The sequence below is a fragment of the Cygnus atratus genome, chromosome 10 (assembly GCF_013377495.2).
Source record: "Cygnus atratus isolate AKBS03 ecotype Queensland, Australia chromosome 10, CAtr_DNAZoo_HiC_assembly, whole genome shotgun sequence".
Lineage (NCBI taxonomy): Eukaryota > Metazoa > Chordata > Aves > Anseriformes > Anatidae > Cygnus > Cygnus atratus.
The window spans coordinates 15,414,023-15,433,533 of record NC_066371.1 but is presented as its reverse complement, the minus strand read 5'-3'; the positions used below and the strand labels follow the sequence as shown (position 1 = coordinate 15,433,533).

At 48.9% G+C, this 19,511-nt stretch overlaps 1 long non-coding RNA gene across 2 annotated transcripts in view; it reads left to right on the top strand.

The window, feature by feature from the left end:
* LOC118248280 (uncharacterized) overlaps nucleotides 1-19,511 on the top strand; it is a 280,200-nt gene that overhangs the window by 5,034 nt on the left and 255,655 nt on the right. For both annotated transcript variants that reach the window (XR_007708708.1, XR_004778707.2), the window contains exons 2-3: nucleotides 1,802-1,993; nucleotides 3,167-3,229. This is a non-coding gene — a long non-coding RNA (uncharacterized LOC118248280). The remainder of the gene's footprint in view (nucleotides 1-1,801; nucleotides 1,994-3,166; nucleotides 3,230-19,511) is intronic.

Genomic DNA, 19,511 nt, shown 5'->3' with positions numbered 1-19,511 from the left:
TCTCCTTCCCTGTCATGGTCGGATGACATCCAGGACACTTGGTGACAAAACTGGCTGCTCTTTTTTCCAAGCTACAGAGCCCGGAATAGGAGCAGGGCACTGTGATCTTTTTTTGCTCAAAGCACTCGCTCCCTTTGGCTGGGAGCTTTGGTCTCCTGGGGGCATGGTGGAAGGAGGTAGCGCCTTCACCTCGGCCGTGCCTGTGCTCCCTCCTGAAGCTGAACGCAATCTTCACGGGCCTGGTGCTTTGAAGGAAGCTGCCTGCAGCTTTATTTACATGACATGGGTGGAGATAGAATAAAAGGAAACGAAGAAGCCTATGCTAACAGCGATGGCTTTTGTTTGTAACCAACAATACTGCGAGTCTGGCCTCGCTAAAAAGCAAACGCTGCCCGGCCAGCTGCTGCCCCGTGGGCTCTGGCTGATGCTCCTGCCTGGGCTGCAGCGCTGGCCCCCGGCACGCCGTGCTGCGCGGGGCGGTGCTAGCCGTGGTAGGTCGGGCTCCCCAGGCGTTCTCGGAGCAAGACCCCCTCCTCTCTCCAGATGCTGAACTGTCTCTGAAGAGCTCTCGCTCTGGATAGACGTTTTTTATGTAGCTGCTTGGCCCCTGCCCAACAGAGTCTGTGTGGCTTTGTGGGAAATGATTTCGAGTTGTGCAGGAATGGTGCTGCGCACATCTGAACGTGTGCACCCGGCGGATCGTTCAGCTGGGGATGAAGTTGCACCGCTGACCGCAGATGTTTGTGCATACGCATTGATTGCACTTACCTGCAAAGTTATAATCCTTACTCAGCCAAAGATTCTGGTGTTAGAAGTCTGCTTGTTATTCCGTGTCTGTGCTCTGCAGGGCTCCGTTAAGCCCCTTTGCGCCTCCTTCCCCCCGGCACGCTGCCCTTTATCATCCTGTGCCTTGCGCCCTGTTGGAAAGCGGCTGTGGCTCTGGGCCTGGCTGCCCAGCTGCCCCTGAAGGAGGGAGGTGATTTCCTCGGGGGCTGGTGCCTGGGGCGAGGAGGGCACAGACATTGCCCGTGGGGGTACAGAACAGGTCGTGGCTTTAGTATCGCCCCCGGAAAGGAGACCTCTGTAGGTATACTGAGGTGTATGACTTGCAGGAGAGCACATTTTTTTTTTAATCCCTTTTCTCCTGAATGGGTGGGAGAGAGGAAGAGCTCTGAAAACTAAAAGGTGAGGGTGGCATAAGACCAGTGAGGATCGAGGTTTGAAATCAGGTGTTGCCCATTTACTGTGGTGCTAAGACATGGAACAGCCTTCAGTAGGAGCAGAATGAGAGATTTGAGAAGCTGAGCTACTTGGTGGAGAGAGTTTTATCATTTATGATGAGGATTGGTTATGAAATGGTGCTGTCTGTGCTGTCGGTGCTTTGACCTGATGTCCTGGGAAGTCCTTCAGTGGCGTGTGCGCCTGTATGGGCACCGTGCACCAGGGCAGCATCCTCCATTGCTCCGTGTTGTTGCTGTGGCCCTGAGCCTGAAGACTGACGTTTCTGAGGTGATCACAGCTCAAAGACAGTGGAAGCCAAGGCTTCCGAACGGTCTGAGCTGGATCTTATTTCTCCTGGGAGGCACATCTGGGAGGTAAGGGGAAAATGTGAGGGATGGGTTTGGCTGCAAGGTGGAGCAGCATGTTTATTTTATTCAGAGCTTTGCTGGCCAAGTAAGGCCCTGAGTGCTGCTGTTGCTTCTCTGTCAGCTTCTTCCACTGGAAGTTCCAGCCCACTTCTCTCCTCTGCCTTCAGGACGTAGCTGCTCTCTCAAGGCCTTTCTTTTTCCCTTCCTTTCAGACCCGCTGGGTGCACAGGACTTGTTCGCAGCTTGCTGGCGCGTGCCAGTTACAGTGTTCAGAGAGCTGACCCGGCGCTGCCTCCTTGACACGAGCAGAGGAGAGCTGGCCTCCAGGACACAGAAGAAGTAAAGGAGAAGAGGTTTGTGTGGCAGGTGAATGCAGCCGACGTGCCTGTGCTGGCAGCGTCAAGGTGTGTGAACACGAGGGATGGGGCTGATGGCAAGCTTCAGGCAGACGGGTCTGCTCAGCCCGGCCGCTGTGCTGCTGTTGGCCGGGCTTCTCCAAGCACTTGGCAGACACCGTTGCCTCGCAGCAGGACCTCTGTGAGGAAAAGTTAACCCAGCTGGAGGTCACAAAGCAAATCAGTGCCGTGGTTCGTGATGCCATTGGAAGGTGTCATTTCTCCATCTGTGCCTGGGCAGTGCTAAGTACTGCTGACTTACGGGGGAAAGACATATTTCAGCAGCCTTTGGCGGAACTGATATTTAAGAAATGCTTTGGAGGAGAATTGACTCTCCCCCCCCTTGGTGGGAGGAGGCAGCTTCTGGCCATCACAGGCTGCTGCCTGTAAGGTGCTGCTGCCTGTAAGGTTTTGCCAAGGCTGGCCTGTCCCAGGGTGGGCACACAGGGTAAATTCAGTGAAGATTTGGGACTCCTCAGTATTTAACTCATCTTGCAGATGGTCATGCCCAGCTTTGCAGATGTTACGGGCTAGCTTCCGAAGTGCTAAAATTCCTGTTTTCCCTAGAAACACACAATTCAGCTCTTTGTTTATGCCAATCCTGGCTAAAATGCAAACTGTGAAGAGAAGGTACGGACTGGAATAGGCAAGCACTGGCACGGGCTGCCCACAGAGGATATGGAGTCTCCCTCCTTGGAGCTCTTCAGAATCTGCTGCAAGCAAGGGGCTCTGAGTGAGAGCAGAGAAGTTGTCCCAGGCATAGACACTTGAAACCCAGGGTGTCCTCTTGTTCCTTACTCTAAATCTGAGTTTTGGATACTTTCTTCTCCACTGAAGGAAGAGATGGTCTAAAAGGAAGGTCGGGTGACTGTGTAAGGCCTGTGAACCAGCCAGAGGTCAAGCATGTGCACACCAGTGTTCTGTCTTCTTGCAGGCAGTGGGAAGGGAAAGCTTCCCCTCTGTGGCTGTTGTGCCAAGAAGCATCGTGTTCTCCCCACCAGCCGTGCTCTGAAAGGGTCTCTTCCGTTCAGAAGGGGACTTAGTGCAGGGTGGTCCTACTCCACAAACCTTGTGGAAGGAGCAGAAAGAGGTCTTGTTATGTTCTTTGAATCCTTTTCAGGGGTCAAAACTCCTAGGCAAATGTTTCTGGAAAAATGATGTGGTTTTATTCTTGCTCTGCAGGATCCCCTTGCTTTGATAGAAATGAGTGAAGTGTGACGTGTCACTGCGGTGAAAGCAGTCCAGGTGGGTGCTCAGACCCGGTCCTCCTTCACCTTCCCTGCCCTCGGGTATTGTGGTGTGGGCTTGGGGAACATCTCCGTGGGTCAGGGTGTTTAGCTTGGGTTCAGATGCGTTGGCTGCACCATTTCCACCTCTTTGCAGAGTCTTGCTCCTGCTGGTGGTGCTACGCTGTCCAGGCTCTTGAGTTCTGGTGCTGCTCCAAGGCCTCAGCCTTGAGGAGAGGATGGTTTTGTTTAGTTTGCTTATATACAGAAAAAAAGTCTGTCAAAATAGGGATTTGGAAAGGAGGGGGGAGCAGGAAGTCTTCCTGTTGGCATTATTAGAAGGGAAATGAATGTTTTATGTTCAGGGGCCCTGCTGGATGCACAGCGCTCGGGGACAGTGGTGTGGTGAAAGCCTCCTGACTTCCCGAGTGTAGGGTGCGAATTTGATCTGGAATAAGCAAGAAAGGGCTAAATATAGAAGCTGCTGGCTCCTGTCCTGCAGTAGTGGCTCTGCCCTCGCTGCAGTCCTGGAGGCAGCAAGTTCTGCCTATTGTTCCGGTCACATTCTTGTGTCCCACAATGGGGCCTCCGTGATGGAATAAAATGAAGAGAAACAGATGGGGAAACAATAACCCAAGGAATAGGCCCTGAGCTTCGCTGGCAGCTTCCAAAAAACCCATAAATCCCCAAATGCATTTGTGCTGGATTAGGGGACTGGAGCAAAGCAAGGGCCAAGTACTTGCCTTCCTGTCCCGCCTGTGCTCTTGTTGTGCAGGGAAAGCTTTCTTTGGGGGCTCTGCCTTGCAACAAATCATTGCAATGGCAGTGGGAGCGCACAGCGCGCCAGCCTGCTCTTCATCCTTCTCGGGTACGAGGGAGCTGGCTGCCAGCAAAACCTGGGGAGACCCTCACAACGTGGTGCTGCAGCCTTTCCGAGTTGCTGGTAAACGCTCTGTAGAAAGGAATAACCACTGGTAACTGTGAGCCTGGGAGGAGAGGCTGCCTGGAGCACTGAGCAGGGAGTAGGATGTGCTTGAAATGTCGTGTTTGGTGAACGTGAAGGCACTTAAGTAGTAAGAAGTCCTGACCCAGCCAAAATTTGCTTTTTGTTCACGTTTGAAGCCAGTTTGTGATGCTTTCCTCAGCAGACTGTTGTTATCTTTTGTGTCCCTTCCTCAAGTGTGTGCACACTAAACCCTCTGAGCAGCACAGAGATAGGTGACGCTGGAGGTGAGTGAGAGAAGTTTGGTCCTTTCTGCAAGAACTTGCCTTTAACTTGCAAAAAGCCAGGTGCTTGGGTACTCGCCTACCTGGCTGTGAATTGGCTTTGCCAGAAAGTGCAGCTATTTCTTTCTGTAGTGGGTTATTTACTGCTGTCTTTTTTAGATGAATCAGTTCCTCAGGGTAGCGGGATGGCATTGCAGCCAGCCCGAGGGAGGAGTGAGGCTACGCTGCAGGGAGGTGAAATGAAACAAGTTCTTTCTTTGAATCAATCGTCTTGTGAAACCTCGTCCTTAGGATGTAGGGCAGGAAGAACTGCACGTGCAGAAGCCGTGCTGCTGCAGCTGTGTTGTTACAGCACTGGGGCTAAGACGCTTAGAGCCAGATAGGGATCTGTATACCAGCATTCCTCACCCTCGTTAAAATTCCACTTTTCCTCCCATTCCATTCCCCGAGCATATATTCTTTCAGTCACGATCTTCCTCGATGTGTTTGCTCTTTCCAGCCACTGTTCCATGCGAAACAGCTGTTGCTGCTCTGAATGGACAGATATATCCCTCTGCAAGCAAAGAAATGGCGAAACAATTCATGTGCTGCTGTGGCATGGCCCAAAGCTGCTGAGCCCAACAGCCAGGCTCACATTTTGTGTAATGGGCTTTGATTAGGCTCGATGTTGCTTGGGTGAAGTGACATTTGCAGGATACAGATTTTCCCTGTGGCTGGTCACAGTACTAGGGGATACTGTGTGCAGACAGATGGGTGCTGTGGGACTGTAACTGTGTGGCTTATTAACTTTATTGTTCCTTGCACAGCTCTGAGTGGGAGATTGTTTTCATCGAAATAAGAGTGCTTATGCCCTTGTGTACTTTGTGTACATGAAACCACATAGGAACCACAGAGTTACTGGTAAAAAGTGAACTTAAAATCAACACAGAACATTGCATTGTGCACAGGAAAGTGCATTGCTTCCTTTGACCAAGTGTTATGCTGCCAAACTAGTTTCATATCCTGCATCCTCTGCTGTGTTACAATGCTGTGATGCAGCTGATGTCCTCTTGTGTCACCACTGCTTCGGCTGCGTACAAGCATACCTAACAAAGGGTATTTCAAAGGCGAGGTCTGGAAAGTGCAACTGACCCCTGCTCCAGCTCATGTGCTTGCGTTGTGCCACCTTGGCTGCCCTAGGAAAAGATGGGGAACTGCTCCTGCCAGCCTTGTGATGCTACAGGATATGAATCTTCCTGTTTTGTTCTTCGGTTCTGTTTAGGGCGAGCCCTGCTTCCTGCTGAGAGCCAAACAAGGGACCAACAGAGGTAGACTCCATGAGGGAGGTGAAATACGTCCTTCTTTCCTTGGGCTTGGAGCCACTCAACCTTTTCATGCTGTCTGAATGGGATGTGGGAGGAAGCAGGGGAGGAGGAAAGACTCCAGGCTGACTTTCTCTTCTAGGATCTGACTCCCATTTCTGTTGTCTTGGAGGAAGAGTGGTTTACACCACCTGTCAATGACCTTTTCTCAAATGCAAAGTAAATATTTTCTCAGCAGCCCTAACCACTGTGAAAGGAGCAGTGGAAGGCGGACAGATGGCAGACCTTCAGATATCGTAGGTCCAGTACCACAGGGCCAGGGTGAGTAACAGCAGTGAAAGCAGGAGGATCAGGCCTCCGGCTTTTAGGGAGGCACACGCACAAAGTTGTTTTCCAGGACTGTGGAGTGGCTGGGACGTTGGACATGAATCCAGGCCACTCTTCAGCAGGAGTGAGCTAATCTGGCTTGGAGGTGGGGGAAGGAGACGATCCTTCTGTTTGCCCTGTCTCACTTCTGAGGTGCCAGCTAAAGTCTTTTATGTGTGTAGGTGAATCACCTTGGTCAAATGCAATTACTGTTGGGGAGGGGGGGGGGGGGATGAGAGAAAAAAAACAACCCCGAACCAAGCACATGGTAAGGCGTAAACAGTTGAATCCTCAGTTAATCAGCTGAATACATTGAAGAAAAATGTTTGGGCTTGAATGAAGCATTGAATTCCGTTTGGGTGGGATGGCGTTCAGTAATGACACACTGCATTATTTTGTTTTGGAAACAAACCGAGGTGGTTTACTCCTTTCTTAACATCGAAGCCAATCTGTAATTTGCAATTTGAAAGTGCAGCTTGGGGGAACTGATTGCGTTTCCCAGTGCCTATTCCTTGTGCTACACACAAGCCCGTTCAAGCTTTGTGTGTTCGCAGAGGAAGGGCTGGTTGGGAGGACTGCCTTTTGGAGGCAAGTGAGCTGACTGATATCACCAAGCTGAATGTGAGCAGAGGCACCTCGATCAGTGCCCTCGGCCCCGAGGGATGAAGCAGGTGAAGGGAGCTGTTGGGTGCCACCTCTGTTACAGGGGTGGGCTCTGGGCTAAGAGGCACTGGGAGCGATGGTGTGAAAGCAGGAACCCACTGAAGCAGTGATGCTTGCCTTGTGCTGCATGGATGGTCTGACTTGCAGATAGAAGTAAAATCTCTTTTTGTGATCTTTAGATAGCATTAAAACTTGATGTAGCTCAGCCCCGAGATGCCCACCCTGTTTTGGAAATCACCGTGATATCAAGTCCTCTTTCATGCAGTTTTGAAGTAGATTCTCCAGGAATGCTTTTGCTCTTGGTAGTAGTTTGGTCTGTTTTATAGCTCTGCACCATCTCAAAACCAGTTTATCCTGAAGCAGGTATTTTTCTTGGTGCAGCCCCTTAAGTCCTCATCATGCTTGTCCCTGTACAATCATGGTGCTGAGCTGGAGGCCGTCGCTTTTTGGGCGGCGTAGCGGAAGCAGTGCCTTTCCCAGGACACAGAGGTGCGTGGAGGCAGGTGGGAGCTGACCCAGCTCTGCTGTGGCTGGAGCTGGAGGCTCAGCCAGCAGCCAACACCCTCCCTGCTTCCTCGCAGAGCCCAGCACTCGCGGTGGTGATGCTGCCGTAGTTTCTGCTTACAGCACGGGAACAACCAAGCAGGGTTGTTCCTTCAGCAGTCTTCTAGCTTCTGAAATGGAGGACAGCTAAAAACACGCCGGGGCGTGACTCGGTCTGTTTCTAATTCACAGTATCTAAAGTGCAGCTGGCTGTAATGCTGCAGCAGGTTACACCATCGATTCAGCTTTGGGAGGCAGGAACGCCACCTCCCTGTTACCAAATCACACCGCGCATCAGCGTAGGACTGCTGGCAGATTGTCTGCTGGAGAATCCGTTTTTTTTCTTTTGGCAACTGGGTGACAATGTTACCTTCAATAACATATTTATGCATGTGTAATTTTAAAAAGAAAAAACAGTGCCTAGAGTGGCCAGTCCATTCTGTCCCCTTCCGTCCAGCAAACTCATCTTTTGTATGTGTGGCCAAAAAAGCAGCTGTGAACGGCTTCACCAGATACAGAGCAATGGCAAATCCAGCTCACGATGTATGTTAGCAGTATGAATTGCTTACTCCTTTCTCCTGGGCTGTGTTTCCCTGACAAGAGAAATGAAAAGTGAAAATTATTTAAGATGTAATAGATATTTAAAGAAATATTTCTTCCTGTAAAGTGTGTGCATGGTTATCGACATCCCAAGGAAGAGCGTTTTGTCTTCAGCTCCTCAATGATGGAAACTCATAATGCAGCAAATTATACCAATGTAAAAGTTAACGTACTCGTATTTAACACGGATATTTTGCTGTTGCTATCACTATCGAAAGTGACATCCATCACAATGATAGGTACCCAAGAGGTGTGTGTGGGGGAGCCTGGCGTAGCTGTGTCCAATAACCTCGATTACAGAGCTCTTCTAATGCCTTTTTACAATGGTTTTGCAGTTCTGTATTCTCTTCTTCATGTGATTTCTCTCCTATCTGCACATGTCTCAGGATTGCCTCTTCCCTTCCACTTTCCATAATCAGCATTTATTATCCACACATGTCCCATAAAACAAGGCTACAGGTGACACAGACACTGATGCTGACCCAGATCCGGGCTCACCCCCAGCTTTTGTCTTTCTTTCCTTACCTTAAGCAATAAAGTGTTCGTTAGAGTGTTGAGGAGGCTTTGTTGGAAGGTTCAGCTTCTCCTACTGCTTGGTGCTAAAAATAAAGTCTCATTAGCTGGAACTTTGCTTGATCAGCAACAGAGCTCTTGGGGGAGAGGTACTGGGATGAGCTCAAGTTGTAAATAAATTAGAGAAAATTCTGTCCTACTTCCCCGTCAGCTCCAGGTCTACCCAGAACCTGCAAGCCAACGCACCGGCAGCGCTTTGTCTGCGGCTCTCTGCAAAGGCAGCTTCTCCACCCTTGAAGGCGATGGCAACCGTGTACCTGGTGATGGTTCTGCTCTTGTAGTTTGGGGGGTTAAGTTGAATGTTCTCGCATTGAGAAGGGGAAACCAATTGCTTTCTCAGGAGTCAGCTGATTTTGTGTTCTGTTCTCTCACTGCCACAAAAGTTTGGCTTTTTTGGCTGGTGCTGGGAAGGGGGCAGTTGGTTTCTGCAGCTCCATCATGCAGGAGCCAGAGCATGCGTCTCCTCTGCTGGGAGGCTCTTCTGTGTGGCAAAGGATATTTCATTATCTCCTGTCCAAAAGGGAAATGCAGCTCATAGAATAATTACCTCTGCCAATCTGCCCCTAATTCTTAAAGTTAACACACTCATAATTAACCACAAAGCCTTTTTTTCCCCTTCATCCTCATGGTTCTCGCAGTTGTACTGCGCTGAGCAACCCAGGCATGCTTGAAATGAAGCTCTGCCTGTTTCTGTCCACCTTGAACTGAGTTTCACAAGGGCAAGGTCTGGCTCCCCCAAGCAGGGGAAGGCATGGGAGGGAGCTGGGGGCAGGCTCTGTGCCTCTCTCCGCTCGTCCTCAGGGCCCCTGTGCTGGGGGAGCCCTTGGCGAGCTGCCTGCGTGATGCTGCCCTGAGTCACAGCACTGCTTATCCCACGGGACTTTTGCAGAGCACCATTTGTGTTTCCTTCAGGGAACTTTCTTAATTTTCATGTGTTGGGTCTCCTCACTTTGTTTTTGTCTTCATGAATGAATCCTTTTTTTTATTATTATTATTATTATTACTGAAAAACTACTTTGAGCTACTTAGGTAGCTGGGATGTGCTTCAGTTACAGAGGAAAATGTTGAATGCTGTGTTAGTAGTGGACCGATGGTGTGATTGTCTCAGTACTGCCCTGAAACCTAATGTATAGCACCGGTACAAAAAGCTGTTGTGTGTGGATATATCCAACAGCATAAAGGGTGCAAAGGCATTTCCGAAGGCCTCTTGGTGGCTGTGGGTCTCAACATCCTCCAGAAGTTGTTGTGCTCAAACTGAGCTAGGGCTTTCCAAGGAAATAAGTCTGGTTGTGGGGTTGCAGCTTGTCTTGGTAGCGTTACGTGACTGGCCGTGCAGGGCAGAGCCAAGGGCTCGTGATGGCCATCCCAGGGCTGTGAAGGCTGCAGATGCTTCTGTCAAACTGCCGCTGTGAAGAGCAGGAAACTCCCTCTTCCTCCTCGCTGGGAGGCCAGGAAGCCAGCCAAGGAAGAGACGTTGGTGATCACAGACAAGGAGCAGCACAAGCCAGGGGTTGGGAGGCCAAAGGGCTGTGCTAGAGAGGGTCTGCCTTGGCCTCCATGCCAGGGAGCCCCCAGTCTGGCTCGGAGCACCGTGGCTGCAAGGCCCCTTGCTGCATGTCTGGGTGAGGGAGGATCTCTCAGTGCAGAGGAAGGAAACGTGTGCGCTGGGTGGCTCCTGGGCTTCCCATGCAGTCCACTGGGCTGTGTGACAGCAGCAGTGACTGTGTAGTTGCCATGCTTGCTCATGTAATGTCAGTAAATTCCCCCTCATCTTTCCTTGCCTCAGATATTTTTCTGAGTATGGCATGCCAACATATGCATCTAGCCTGAAACTAATGAGCCCCCGCTTCCTCCCAGGCATGCCACATGGCTATTAAATGCAGATGGTACGAGTGTTTGTGGGAGCAAGGGGGTGATGTGCTATTCTGGAAGGTCCAGAAAGCAGCAGAGAGCCCAGCTTGCCCTGAAGGTTCCCCGAGGGACTGAGGTCAGCCGTCTCATGCTCCTGTCACCTTGCAAGCTCAGTGCTGCTTTTTCAGAATGGAAAGGAACTGAAATGACCTAACCCAGCTGCAGTACTGACTCACTCAAAATCCATATACATTGGCTTTGCTGATGGCTGTGGGGAATTTGCATTTTTAGGCCTTGAAAGGACCCAGGCAATGACAGGTAAATCAGACAGATTTTTGATATCCCCTCTCCAGGATCTGCCGTGTGGGCTTCTGAGTCCAGGCAGGAAGAGGAGTTACTGTGCAGCCAGATGGTTTCGTTTCTTCAGGAAGATTAATTACCTAGCATCAACCGGCCTGGCCCTGGCATCCGAGAAACAAGTACTTACGGCAACAGATGAGCTATCAGTTGTCCCCTCCTGAGCCTGCCGAAGGAATTCGATGGTCTTTTCCTCAGGCCCTTGGTGCCTAGATTTGACGTGGTGGCATATGTTAATTGTCTTAGTTCTTGAGCTTTCAGTTGAAGCTCGTATAACAGGCACGTAGGTGTATTAGGGGCAGATTGACCAAAGTTTGAATATACTTGCAGGATCCCCTTCTTCAGTAAGGAACAGCTTTGCTGACAACTTCAAGATGCCTCTCTTCCTGCCATGGAGGAGAGACATCTGAGCCTGACAAGGGTCACCCAGTAGGATGGGACTGCGGCAGGGATGTGGCTACAACAGAGGAGTGCATGAGCTTGTCTCCTGCAAGCCTCCACAGCTCTGCAGAAGCTCCCTGAACAGCCACCAGTAGTAAGTCAGTCGTCGCAGTATGAAATTTTGGGGTCAGACATGGTACAGCTCCCTGCCACGTGCCTTGTTAGGCCTTAGCAAATGAGAAATGGCATCTGGAAGGGCAGTAAACTTGTCTGTACTGAACTAATGGCACTTAAGATGACAAATGGATTTAAGACCATTCTTTCAAGCCACAGCTTGATTTGAAGTTGTCATCATAAATTAGGTGCTCCTGCAAAACTGGAGATTCGATGGGAATTGCTGTATTGGGAAGAAAGACTAAATAATGCTCCTAAAACTTCAGAAGCAAAAGGCTAAGTGATGCCACGGCTCCCCGTGTGCTTGTTCTGAAATCTGTGCCCAGTGCTGGAGCGCATGGACCTGTCTGTTCAGTTCCTCGCTCATGGGCAGAGGGTTTAGCTCCTTCCCTTTGTGCAAGTCTTCTCTTGTTTCCTGTACCCATTTGTGACCTTCTTGGGAGGGTTGGAAGCCCCGGGGTTTTCCCTTGAGGGACAATTGCTCATTCTTGAATAAGATGTTTACTCTTGCCTGTAATTGCATAGGGCTTGAGCAGTGCCAAACCCTAACTGTGCTTCCTTCCCATCTCATTGCTTTCATGTAGAGACATGGGTGTGTGAATTGCTCGGGGAGGTTCAAGTTGTGGCATGATAAGCCTCATCTCTGGGCACTTTCCCAATCTGTGTTGTCAGGAGCAGGTTCTGCTCCTTGTTGTCCATTTATTGCAATCCCCAGAGTACGTTGGGGTCTCCTGGCTTTTTTCCACTGCACTATCCAGCCCTGGGTCACGATATTTTGAGGAGCCATAAGCTGGTTTTAAAACTGGAGGACAGGCATCCTTGATTCCACTTCGAAAAACTGGGGGTTTGGAGCAATGGAAGGGAAAGGACTGTGGGTCTGTTCCAGTATTTATTTTGCTTATTGGAAAACAAAAATATTTACCAGGCTGCTTTCAGAAACCAGCAATCCGTAAGCTTGGTTTTCATTAAAAAGGCATTCATTGTTTTTCCCCTGAGGATTTAGTGACATTTTTCAAAATTTTCTATGTACAATAATTGCATTTTTTATCAAATTTAGTTCTGACTTTATGACCACAATAAAGTTTAGGAAACTATTATTTATTATGGGTTAAAAGATATTCTATGATTCTGGCTGCTTGGCCTGATTACTGGACCATACTGTGATTTTTCTCCCAGTTGCAAACCAACGTTGTAAATGCTGCTTTCAGACTCTGGGGGCTGTTCCCAAAATGCCTGGGAGAGCTACCGTCGCTAGCATCCATTGCTCAGCTCTTCTGCTAGGATTCTGCTGGAGAAACTTATGGACAGATGCCATGGGGAGAGAGAGGAGGTGATATTGGAACCCCCTTCTCCTTCAGGGTCTGTCGCTTGTCTCTGTCTTCCCCAGGATCCAGAAAGGGATGTGTTTGTTTATGGTGCTTTAATTTTACCTTGGCCAGAGCTTGGTGTTGGCCAGGAGTTAGGGAGTAAACTTTCCTACAACCCTTCCTTTTTTTGTGATCTCTCCTCTTGTGACATTTCAGAACCAGAAGATAAGGTGTCTTGATGAGGATGTTAAGTCGTCCTGCAAAGCAAGCCATCACATATCCCTGCTAGCAAGTTCCAAAGGCTGTTTAGCATTTTTTTCAAGAACGGGGGAGAAAAGAGGATTTCCCCTTGAAAAATGATTCTTGGAAGATCTGTACTGTCTTTGGAGACGGGGAGGTGACCTTTGGAGGCACCAGGGAAGATCTGATGTTTGCTGTGGCTGGTCTCTAGCTCCCTAAAAGCATGTGAACAGAGGGTCAAGGAAGTACCTAGAGGTCAGGCATCCGAAGGGATGTGCCCCGAGCGCAGGCCCATTGAAGCCACCCACGCTATTGCATCAAGATAGATGTATGTGCATGTTGAGGGGAAGTACCTCTCCCGTGGAGGGGGCTGCTTGGCTTTTAGGCACAGCTTGCTGCTGACATGGGGAAGGTATGGCTGTCCTCTGGGAGCTGAACCATGGCTGTCAGGTCCCTGGTCAGCCTTCGTTCAGGTAATGCTGACGCTAGGCCACTATTTACCTGCACTAAATCGAAGCTGAGGACGGTGAGTACACAGTTCCTACCTTGTTACTGGTCAGCTGAGCGCTGCAGCATGGCCTTGTCTTTTGCCAGAGAAGCCCTCAGGTTTACTCTAAGACTAGAGAGGTTAGGTTAGGTTAACAAAATAACCTGTGTGCGGTTTTCTTTTCTTCATCCTTTTCCAGAGGGCTGTTGCCTTTCCATTCTCCTAGTACACATGTTGGCATTTCATTCCTCTACAGAGGTCAACTGATTGCAGCCTTGCCTTAGCAAAAAACATGGATTCATCACTTCTTTACAGTGAGACTAGAGGGTTTTTGAAGATCATGCCATAATTCAGCCACAGTTATAGATTACAAGGCAGAAGTGAGCAAGTGAAATCTATGATGTGTCATACAGAAGGGAACTGTGAGCTGCTCTTAATCCTAGCAGAGGTGCAAATGACCGTGTGGGATGGAAGAGCATAGAGGGAAGAGCCTAAGTGTATTTATCTGTTTCCCGTTTGGCTCTGTAAAGAATGTTTTAAGGCATGACATGATTTTTTTTTTTAATCCAGCTTCCTCTTCAGTTTATGGCCTGAACTTTCATAACTAAATATGTAAATGTGTAAAACAAAATGTGTAAATAATGCATGCAGCTACTATAATTGCTTGCAAATATTGTGTACAACAAGAAGGGAAAAGTTGGGTTTGCTCTGTATTTATTGCATTTCAGTAAGCTTAGCAACTGGAAGCAGCTTGAGTCAGCTTTGCTTCATCTCTCACACCCTTAACTGAAAGCTGCATTGTTTAGGTTCCTAGTGGAACTGGTTGGGAATCTTTTGATGAGATGAGTATTTGTTAGTAAATGCTGTGTTACGTAGATGATGACTTTTAAGGGAGAAATGTAAATTTCAGTTAAAACTTTTGTGGCCAATACAGAATTCTAGTGCTACCTCTTGTGTCCACGGATACCTGCTCTAGTACAGCCTGGAATCGGGCACTCAAGCTAAGATATGAAAGCTCCTGTCTTCAGATCCAGCCCCACAGGTCTTCAAACCTCTTTCTCTCTCAGCATTGGACTGTTGGCTCTTCTTCGACAGACATCTGGGGCTGGGTATACTCTTGAGTAATGGGAGTCCTTGTCTTTTTTCCTTCAGTTTTTAAAAAGCTTTGAGTTTATGCTATGTCAAACAGTTAAACAATCAGTCCTGGAAATATATTGCAAAAGGGCAAATATTTTTCTCTGGGTGACTTTCAATTCACAACCCAGAAAGAGGGAATCCTTCCAAGAGGTTAAGCAGGAAAAATGGCATCTGCCCTAGGATTGTGAAAGCTTCTGCCTTGGAGGGGCTCTTTGAGACTCCTCTCAAGACCTGCCCACTGTTGCTACTTGGAGCGAGCCAAAATACTTCTTGCCATCATTGTGTAGCTGCTTGAGGGAGCCAGGCCTGGACAACTGCATGAGACGGCAGATCTGATCCAGCGACTGGTAGTTGGTGCCCCAAATCCCAGCACAGTTTGAAACACCAGAGAAAACCGTGTTTCAGACAGGTAGAGAGAGCATGGTTCTGCTGGGAAGTTTGCTAACCCGTGCACAACTAGAAGCAGTAGGTTGCCTCAGTTTCTGTATCTACATTTGGTCAAGGCTTCTGCTTGACAGGAGTGAGCCTGGCTGATCTCAACAGTGAAATCGTGTCTCTTCTATTTGTAGGAGGTAAGAGCTGTACCATTTTATTTATTTATTTTTATTGAGAAATAAGTCTTTCACCTCCAAAACAGACAAGATTTCTTTTTTTTTTCCTGTTCTTATATTAACACCCACAAACCAGAAAGGCCAAGTCTCCTGCTTTTCCTGTCCCCAGTACAATTTGTAGGGGCTGACCTTGCTTGCCCATGTCTCCAGCTTCACTTAGAGCTGTGTTCACCTACGGCTGTGTTTGCAGAGCTCTTCATGTCTGACTAGCAGAGCTCTGCAATTTCAATTTATGTGCAGATGGGTTGAAGTTCAGGCATAAAACCTAGGAGGGTTGATTTTGTTTTGTTTTTCCCTCTTAAGGGACACTAGGACTCCAGGCTGCCAGAATTGATTGGACTGGCTTGTATATCTTTTCTCCTGAAGCTGGCTGACAGTTTTAAACCATCTTTAAATCAAACCTTTGTGGCTAAGATGTACTGAGAGCTTTTTACAAATTAAATGCAAAATCTCGTCCTCTCTGTGTGGAAGGCAAACTCTTGAATCTGGCTGCCTGTGCATTGACAGAAATGTGGGGCTTTCAGGTGTATATTTACAGACACATGCTGCTGAGCCCTGCAGCGGTGATAGACGCTTCCAAATGGCCCTGCTCAGAAAGGAGAGGTGTATCTTAGTGTTGGAAGACTGGTCCCGTGAGCCTCATAGATTTATGAGAGTGAGGGACCTGAAGTGGGTAAATGGGACAGGTGCCTATAAATATAATGAGCTAGTCTTGTGCACAGAACAGCTACAATCTAGCTTTATAAATAACAGCAGCCCTTTAGGTTTCCTAGGAGGTCTGGCACTCTTACAAATGAATGTGCTGCTAGTTGTCTGAGACCAGACATCGGAAAGCTGTCCATGAGTGCTGTTGGCCCACTGTCTTTTTTCCCTGCCCCCGTTCCCTTTCTCTTTTTTTTTTTTTTTCCTTTGCTGCCTTTTTGTTACTGAAACACAAACCCTCTTTGGCCTGCAATCTCTCTGTTGCTTGCTGAAGATGAGTGATTCATCGGGTCCAACCTGATAAAATTGTGCAAGCCAGGCACCAAAGTTAATCAGACCAAAAGGAAAGAGTAGAGGGAAGGGAGAAACAAAAACAAAGAGCCCCAGAGCTAGTTCTAATTTTTGAGCCTCCCCTGGGAATTTAAAAATGCATGTATAATGTTCTCAGCCTGGGTTCTCCGTCCTCCTCCCGCCTTCATTGGGAAATCTGAGAGCAACCCAGGCAATGGGTTTTAAAGTGCAACTTCCGATGTTGCAACGCCGAAGAGCGTGATTCAACAGGCCTCCGACTGCCCTGCCACGGCTCATTCATGGCGCCTTGTTTGTTAATAGCACTGGGGAGCAGGCGGCTGCGGTTGCAACCTGCTAATCACTTCCACTCGGATTTGTTGTGTCACACCAGCAAGGATTGAGGTGAGGGGGCCGGGGAGCTGCTGACATGAATCATGCGGTGCTCTGCTGTGTAATTAGGAAGGAGCTCTGCGGTTCTCGCTGCACTGGTGAGATTTCTCAGGCCTGAAACATTAATAAAGGCTTCCACCCACTTGAACAGTGAATTAGCATCATCCTTGCTGATCCTGAAGCAGGCCGAGCACTTGCTGGAGGCCTGGCTGTCTGGGATCAGGAAGGACTGTGGCATGGCCAGACCAGGCAAGGCTGGTGGCCAAGTCGCTGCCGTAGCCGGGAGGACAGATCCTGTAGGAGGGAGAGTGGTGAAAGGGAGCAGAGCGCCCGGGGCTGCTCTTGTGAAGGCCGTTGCTCCCTGCTGCGTGCAAGCTTGCGATAGCCCTGCTCACGTCCGCCCTGTGACTAAACGGAGATGGAGTTGCACAAGCACTTGTAATGGGGTGTGCCTCTCCCCTGCCAGCACGCTGCGATGCGCCGCAGCTTCCCAGGGTGCTTTCTGCTTCCACGTCTGTCACTGCGGAATATCTTTTCGTCTCAGCTGTTTGCAGCGGTTTAGGTGGCAGAGGGGTGTTGTGCAGGGCCTGCTGGCTTCAAGCCTGGCATGGCCACAGGCCCATCGGGCCACGCATGCTGTTGGGGACAAGCAAGGGGTGAGCACGGTCACCTTGCACACCAGTTCATTCATCCTCGGTGCTTTGGCTCCAGGAATTACACTGAGCTCTTAGTGAGCACGAGGAAATGTGTTAAACCCTGAAACCTTCACACCACCGATGGCCTTGGTCCAGAATGAAGAGACTAATTAGTGAGTGAGAATGCTTCAAGGGATTTCCACAAATTATCTTGTGGTTCTTTCTAGCCTCTGAGTCCACATTACAATGGAAAGGCATTTCCTTTACGCTCTCTCATTTTAGATTAATTCTAGTTCAGTTCAGTTTTCTTGTATTTGGTATTTAATAATATTATATAAAAACAACATCTCCACATGATTTTAATTTAGGATTAAATTACTTTGATACTGTCAGGAGAAAACCACATACCAGACCCTCAGCTGCTGTGAATCAGCAACAGTCCGCTGATCTGAGCACGGCAGCACTGATTTCTTCCAGCGAAGGATCTGGTCCACCCTTGTTTAAAAGGAAAACCCATTTCCTCACCCTGGTTGCTGAAACATTGTATGTCAAGGTGGGATGTGTCTAAACCACCTACTTTTTACTTTTCACCACTTGTTTCCTTTTGTTTGTGCTTTACACTGCTCTCATTCTTTGTGGGGCAATGGAACTTTTCTGTGGGAGATCATTCCACTCCAAGCTCACGAGCCTTGGCACAGCTGAGTTTTGGGAGGATGGGCTGAATGTTGCACTGAATATGAAAAATGAGATTATCTGCTGCAAAATAAGACTTCCGGCTGCTATGTTTTAGTTCTTGCATGTAATGTTCACGCTATACAAGGCAGGGAGAGGAACGTCTCCTACTGTTTTTTGTTCTGTATATGATGCTTCCAGAAGCCAAGAGTTGGTGTGTGATTGCACTCTTCAAGTCAGAGAGCACCTTAAGAGCTGGGTACCTCTTGAGACAAATAAGAGGATATCAGGCTAGCTCCTGTGCAATTTCTCTGAAAAAATACCTTCCACAGACTAAATGAGAGTCATTTTATTTTTGTGAAAAAGCATCTGCTTTCCACAGCACGGTTGTATTTTTCTGTTGGCGCTGTCAGACTGCTCTGTTTGAACACCACAGATGACAGCTTCATTATCCACTGCATCCCTTCCTTAGGATGGGAAACACGATGGCATGTGGAAGAGGGAGCCCAGCTCTCGTTTCTGATCCAAACGGTCCTGGGAGCTCTTTGGCCTGGCTCGGGGCTGGGGGCCCCAGCTGTGCCTCCCAAGGGTCCATGTGTTTGGCAGAAATCCTGTTAAGGTTACTGGCTTCTGCTGAGGTGGCGCTGCAATATTTGGACCTCAGCCACCTTCCCATGGCAAGAGGAAGAAACCCCCTTTTTAACAGGTAACAGAGGAAAAACAGTATTAGAGGTTGGGTGTAGCAGCCACCCTTCATTTACTGCAGTTGCAAGAAATTATTAACGCTCCTTTGTGGAATCAGGGAGCTGGAACAATGGTGGCCTCCACCCCAAGCACACGTCACTGCCCAAAACAAAGGCGCAGCCCCAGCCTGCATAGGTGTGGGCAGGTTTCCTTGGCTATCGGCTTGGGAGAGCCTGGCAGGAAAGGCAGGGAGGCAACAGGGGAGAGCCCCGGGCAGAGCAGCAGTCAGGGCTTTGTGAGCTGACTGATGGAGAAAAGCGAGCGGAAACAGGAGCAAATAAACTGTGTCCAGCGCTGGGAGAGATTTTGTACCCGCTTCCTACATGAGCAGTGTTTCTGCAAAGAAATAGCTGGCACCACTGTGAGACAGAATCCACGTGGAGTCAACACAAGGCTCTGGTTATCCACTTGTCTGCAGGAAAGTCACTAAAGAAAATGAAACGAGTTGGAAAACAGAAGGCATTGGCAGGAGAACAGCCTGTTACTGGAATATATTTGTTGGATAGCAGTAAATGGAGGAGCCTGCTTTGCCTGGCCCTGTGCAAATCCCACTAAGAGTTTACAAAGTAAGAAGTGATGACTGACGCAGAGCAGAGGGGCAGCAGGGGGAGAGTGAAGTGCTTTAAATCTCTCGTTTTCATTTGACTCCGTTCCAGAATGACACAGTCCACCCTAGATTAAAAATAGCTGCAGAGTGGAGGAGAGTTCTTTTTTTAAGCAAACTTCAGGGTCTCTTTTGGGAACATCACAGGTTTGATTCAGCCTCCCTCCGTAGCTTTTATGCCAGTCTGTAAGTGGAGTTGTACCTTCATGGGCTGAAGTAATACTGTGATGACTTGCAGCCGTGTCAGCCTTCCCCTTTTTGATGTGACACTGTGGGGAAGACTTAGCAACACCCTTGCTTTTACCCAGTAGTGCTTTTTATCCAGAGGCCCCGGACAGTAAGGCCAGGTGGATCAATACTGATTTGGGAGCCAAGGGTCATGACCTCAATCTCCCAACATACGTTTTTGGGATGACTGTTGGGATGACAAGGGGCTGTTGTTCAC